This window comes from Tamandua tetradactyla, chromosome 15 (assembly GCF_023851605.1).
Source record: "Tamandua tetradactyla isolate mTamTet1 chromosome 15, mTamTet1.pri, whole genome shotgun sequence".
Lineage (NCBI taxonomy): Eukaryota > Metazoa > Chordata > Mammalia > Pilosa > Myrmecophagidae > Tamandua > Tamandua tetradactyla.
Window position 1 is genome coordinate 84,207,441 of NC_135341.1, and position 6,606 is coordinate 84,214,046.

The window sequence follows — 6,606 nt, forward strand, 5'->3', positions numbered from 1 at the left end:
TACAGCTCGGAGAACTCTGCAAAATGTGATACTTCCAACTCACACCAACGACCCATTGCTTTACCACAGAAAGAATAGTTGTTCATGATTGAGAAAAACCCAAAGTTAGGTAGGGTAAAAGGAGAGACAGTTGCTGAGATAGACAACAAAAGGCAAAACAGAATCTCGGATGGTTGCATGGAAGGAATCTCATTCAGGGCAAGGATTCAGAATAACGTAGAAAGAAGGGCTCTGTTTGAGTCTTGAGATAGTCCCAGATTTTGGTTAAAGTAACAACTAATAGCAGTTAATAATTAGTGGGATAAATACCAAATTTATCTGGAGGCTCATTTCTTTAAATGCATTCTCTTCAGATGTATCATCTTTAAATATCCTATTGTCTCTGACTTCAGCTGGTTCGCTCGAGTGAAAGGCAGAATGCGTTCAGGTACCTGTTGGTGGCTTAGCTAATGACGGAGGCTGGTTGAAAATCAAGCTCTTCACCGAGGTTCCTGCTGCAAATAGACACCAAGCTCCTGGAATGAAGTGATCATATCCTAAGACAGTCCGAAACCCTCAACCAAAACATTTAAAGGAGCAACCATAGCATGGCGTGCATTTGGGTGGTTGCAGTGATGATGAGCAATTGTACAGCAGTCTCTCCTCCTCACCGAGGCCCCCTCCCTGGAGCATGGTGTGTGCACATCCCCTCCTGAGCAGCCCTGCTTTGTGTCCTCTTCCCTCTGCAGAAGGCAGTGAATTCACATCTCAGGACTTGAGCTTCTGGACCAGGCAAATTTCTTAGAGTCATTCATTGAAAAATATTTATTGAGCGTTTAATCTGTACTGGGCACTTCCACAATAAGGGTGTGTTATGCAGGAGTATGAGGCAAGGTGGGATATCGTTTAATCAGACTCCCAGGTGCCTAGGATCCAGCTCTCTGGAGATGCTAAGAAGCAACAAGCCTCCATGGGCCCCTGGCCATGTGCTTCCTGTGTCTCGGGACAAGCACGTCAGCTCAGTGCCTTCCCCTTGTTCTCTGCCGCCATGGTTGCTTTGTGAACACACAGGAGCACTTTGAGCAGAAGTCATCCATCGTGACCTAAGCAGTGCTGGGGGCCACTGGCCCCAGTCTTCTGGACCCTTTGGTTCAACCGTGGGGGCCAGGGCAGTGGGCCTGTTTCTACCTGAAAATCACTTGCAGAGCGTGGCCACTGTTTCTGTGGTGCCCCCTTCCTTTTCAAACGGCCACACATAGGGCAGGCATCTGAGGCTGCTTCGTGTCCTCACACCTGTCTTTCTTCCTTTTACAAACAGCTCCATCCTGAGCAACTCACCTTTCAGCTGTGTGTTAGGTGACCAGACCCACTTCTGCTTGGAGAGAGCCCTCCCCATTACCCCAGGGGAACCTGCATCATCCTTTAAATGTGCTCACCCCGCTGGGCCAGCACAAGGAAATCTCCCTAGAGCTGCTGAGAATTCTCCCAGGACAGGACAGATCTGATAAACAGACATGCCCTCCCACCCCAACAGATAAGGCAAACACATATCAAGTCAGGGTCCTCAGCCTGGGCCCCGCAGATGAGATGTCCACCATCACCATCTTCTCAGAGGGCCACTTCCCTACTGCGCAGAGCTGAGCAGAAAGTTGGGTCTCAGTTCTCCCAACCTCCCGGCCTCCCACTGGGGCGTGCACTGCTTCCATTACCACACTGCCAGCTGCTGCCTGCAATTCAGAGGCAAACACGCCTCTCCGGGCCTGCCCACAGGATGCAGGGGCATCTGTCAGATCTACCTCAGGCCATCACCCAGGCTGTCCAGTGAGCTCACAAGGCCCCTTGTTCTTCAAATGTAATTTCTGCAGAAGATAGGCCCCTCACAAAATGTACCTTCGTAAAAGCCAGACAGCAAACTTCATGGCAGATGGTCGGCACACTTATAAAGAATAACTTAAAATTATCAAAACAGGTCATTTTTTTCTTGTTTTTAACAAAAAACATAAGTATGTGTAACCTATGTGTAACTTACACTAACAGAAGAGTTGTTGATTTTTTTCCCCAATACTAATGTTAAGCCGCAGTGTGGAATTTTGAGTGAGAACTCACTTTAAAAGTGATGATTCAGTTAAGGACATGATGACTTCTTTGCCCAACCTGAAAACTGCCAGGGCACTGATGGTAAAACTTCTTTTCAAGAGGCCCTCAAATCTCTGAGTCCTTTTGCTGGCTGCAAGGGCCAGCAAGTATGAGAAAAGGCCGGTCCCCCTACTCAGACTTACTGCAGAGTCCACAGGGAGCTCCAGCAATAATGAGGTTCTTTCTGCTTTGGGTGGGAGGGGGCAGGGGTCCCCGTCGTCTCACTACCAGCGCAGTGCAGACTCACCCTTTAATGAGGTTCTTTCTGCTTTGGGGGGGGGAGGGGCAGGGTCCCCGTCGTCTCACTACCAGCGCAGTGCAGACTCACCCTTTAAGGGCTGAACCGATTGGATCTGACGTAGGCATGCTCATCTCTCATTACAGACAGTAATATTCTGAATAAAACTATAATCTACAGCCCCTTAGCAGAAGGAAACCTCTTTGCTGGGCTCATTGGCTGTGGAGTCAGTGAAGTCTGCAGGCAGAGCAGGGGTCCTTACCTCCCTACCTTGGGGCTGATCTGCAGGGTCCTGGGGTCATGTCACTCTCTAACAGGAGCTCCCCCTGTGTCTTGAGAGGGCTTAATACAACTGTTTTGTTCTCCTGAGTCTTCCTTTATTAATCTTTGCAATACTGGAGGGAGATAGGCGTCCACCTCCCAGTTTTATCGCTAATACAAAAAAACTTGTATTAGCGATACAAGTTTGAAAAAGTTAAGGAACTTCCACGAGGCAGCACAGCTGGCCAGAAGCAATGCGGGAGCTTGACCTAAGTCTATACTTCTCATCGTGCCCCTGTGCGGAGCTGTAAAGGGGTGAGACAGTGTTCCCTAAAGGAAGGGGGCCTCTCATATTCCAGGCATCAAGTGTCCCTTCCCAGTTTGCAAGATAGAAATTAATTTTTCAAACAGCATCCTCTTCTGAAAATTCAGTGTTGACTCCTCTTAACTCTACAATAGCGGGCAGAACTACCACATTAACACATCCAGTGGCTGACCCTGGTCTTTAAAAATTTCAGCCATAACTTGCTGAAATTGGAGTGAGTTTGCAAAAACAAATACACCTGTTCTTGAAAGCATTAACTCTCAGCTTTTAGTGCTGTATTGTTACTTAGAAATCAGTCTCTTTGCCCTAATCATAGGGAGAAAGCTGTTTAGGGATTCCTGGAGTCACTGGTAGCAGTAGGGCTGAATCTCATGCACCCTTCAGCCTCCCATTTCCAGACTTCCTTCCCCTGCCATTCAGTGTTCTCCCTGTAGTTTATAGTTTCATCTCTTCTTATAAATAGGATACATCTCAATATACTCACTGAGTTCCTCTCTTTGGTCTTTGGACTTTGAACTTCCGAAGATGAGGCAGGGAGGGAAACCTGCAATCAGGGAAAAGAAAGGGAGCAGCATTTGTTTCAGCCCTGCTGGGTTCTCGGCACTGGGAGAGCTTCCTCGGTTCCCTCTCACTGAGGGTCTGCTCTGTGAGATGGGTGGCATGAGCCCATTTTAAAGGCGGGAAATTGTGCCTCAGAGGGGTCCAGCAGCTTGCTCAGACCAGGCAACTGTGAAGTCAGAGAGCTCAGGCATGGATAGAAGGGGCTGGGACAGTGGCACTCTAATGGTGGACTCCCGGGTGCTGTCGTTTATGGGTGAGGGGCCCTGTCTTACGTCTCAGCATGTCATGTTATGGAGATGGCCTCTTTCTCTTCCTTGTCCAAACATGAAAAGAAAATACTACCTGCCTCATTGCCCCTTCTCTAGTCTGAGTTTTCTGACTCCAGAGCTGCTCCTTCTGCTTTCCCAGGAGTCCAGCGTTGCTGTGAAGGGGCACGTACACCTGTGGAAAGGAACCTCGCCCAGGCCACGGAAAGTGTCTCGGCACTGCTGCCCAGGCAGGTCTGAGACCCAGGCTAGGGGGGAGGCCTTACTGGACGCGGGCTGAGGAGCCTTGGAGCTCTAAGCAGGAGAGAGGCCCCTGCCTCGCTGCTGGGGTAACTTGCCCTCGTCTTGGGAGAAATGGGTGCAGAGTCTCCTTTCCTCTTGACTCTGGGGGTTGACAGTGGGTATGGTGGGGATGTGAGCCTTTTCTAAATATACCGCTCCTTGGGCTTCTCAAAGCTGTTTGAGTTGAAGATGGTTTCTGTCCTCCATGACAGCACTGGCTCCTGCAGTGCACTTTAGAAAGGCTTGGGATGTTTCTAGGAAACTGAGGAAATTCCCAGGGTTGGTAGGAAGACCCACTGTTGGCAGCAGAAGAGGCAGCGCAGAGACACACCAGAGGGTCATCCAGCAGCAGAATGTGCCTGGGGCTTCCTGAGACCTGGTCAGGAGACGGGGGCCTCAGTTCTGGTTTTGCATCTGAGTGGCCGAGGGCAAGGCTTGCTCCTCTCTATGATTCACTTTCCTCACCAGTAAATTGAAAGAAGTTTATAAATGCTCTCCAGGTTTCCTCCCAGGTCAAACGTTTGATTGCCATCTTCTCTCCAACTCTGTTAACCCTCATAAGCCTTTCCAGGATCATGATTCTCAGATATTGGTAAAATATTTTCTTATTTTAAAGGGCTGTTGATTTCTAGTCACAATCACTGCAAAATCTGGAAATACTGGAACATTTTCATCTTAGTATTTAGATTTTACCTTGAATTTCTCAAATCTTTTATTTTGAGGCACATGCTATTAGATAGGTCAGTGGGCTTTTTTTTATTAATTAAAAAAAATTAGCAAACAAAACATTAAGATATCATTCCATTCTACATATACAATCAGTAATTCTTAATATCATCACATAGTTACATATTCATCATTTCTTAGTACATTTGCATCGATTTAGAAAAAGAAATAAAAAGACAACAGAAAAAGAAATAAAATGATAATAGAGAAGAAAAGATTATACATACCATACCCCTTACCCCTCACTTTCATTTACCACTAGCATTTCAAACTGAATTTATTTTAACATTTGTTCCCCCTATTATTTATTTTTATTCCATATGTTCTACTCTTCTGTTGATATAGTAGCTAAAAGGAGCATCAGACATAAGGTTTTCACATTCACAGAGTCTCATTGTGAAAGCTATATCATTGTTCAGTCATCATCAAGAAACATGGCTACTGGAACACAGCTCTACATTTTCAGGCAGTTCCCTCCAGCCTCTCCACTACATCTTGAACAACAAGGTGATATCTACTTAATGCATAAGAATAACCTCCAGGATAACCTCTCAACTCTGTTTGGAATCTCTCAGCCATTGACACTTAGTCTCATTTCACTCTTCCCCCTTTGGTCGAGAAGATTCTCTCAATCCCTTGATGTTAATTCTCAGCTCATTCTAGGGTTTTTCTCAGTCCCTTGATGCTGAGTCTCAGCTCGTTCCAGGATCTCTGTCCCACATTGCCAGGAAGGTCCACACCCCTGGGAGTCATGCCCCACGCAGAGAGGGGGAGGGTGGTGAGACTGCTCGTCATGTTGGCTGGAGAGAGAGGCCACATCTGAGCAACAAAAGAGGCTCTCTTGGGGGTGACTCTTAGGCCTAAATTTTAAGTAGACTTGACCTATCCTTTGTGGGGTTAAGTTTCATATGAACAAACCCCGAGACTGGGGGCTCAGCCTATAGCTTTGGTTGTCCACACTGCTTGAGAGAATATCAGGAATTCAATTTGGGGAAGTTGAATTTCTCCCCGTTCTCACCATTCCCCGAAGGGGGCTTGCAAATACCTTTCCACTCACTGATCAAATCACTCTGGGATTCATCGGGGCATCACTCTGGACAAACCAACAAAATCTCATGTCCTACCTGAGATTCCAAGTACTTATGACATTCACTCAGACTATCTACATGAGTTATATTAGGAAATGCTCTAGTCAAAATATAAATTTTGTAACAATTAAACATTTTTGCTTTAGTCTCACACATGAGGTGACATTTTAAGATATTAATTACCATCTATTTTCAGCACCCTGCAATAATGACATTCCTTTGTTTTTCCTTATACAAAACATTTTTAGAATTTGTACATTGTACATTTCGGTCAGTGGGCTTTTTAATTAAAAAACCCTGGGCTTTTTAATCAGGATGGGCTTCTTAATTTCCAAATTTATGTTAAGATGGTCAGTATCTTCCTTACAGAACTGTCTATTCACCTACCTTTAATATAGGAAATTCGGAAGATGGGGGAGGAGCCACTCCATAAGAGAAATCTCATAGTGTATTTGGATAGTCATATTTTGGCCATAAGCAAAGAGGGAAATATAAACATTAAATACCATGGGGAACCATATTATTGAACAAGGAAATTAATTTCCATAATCTTTTAGAGAGCATAGAACTTTCATTCTAAGGTAAGGATTTTTTACTTTGCTGTTGCTTCAAAAGCTTTTATTTGTTCTTTCCTATTAGAGAAAAATCAAAAAGCTAACTGAATGTTCTGAAATAATTCCCTGGGAGGGTAGATACGCTGCTTGGATAGTGGGATCATTATTATCATGATTTCTATTTTAGATA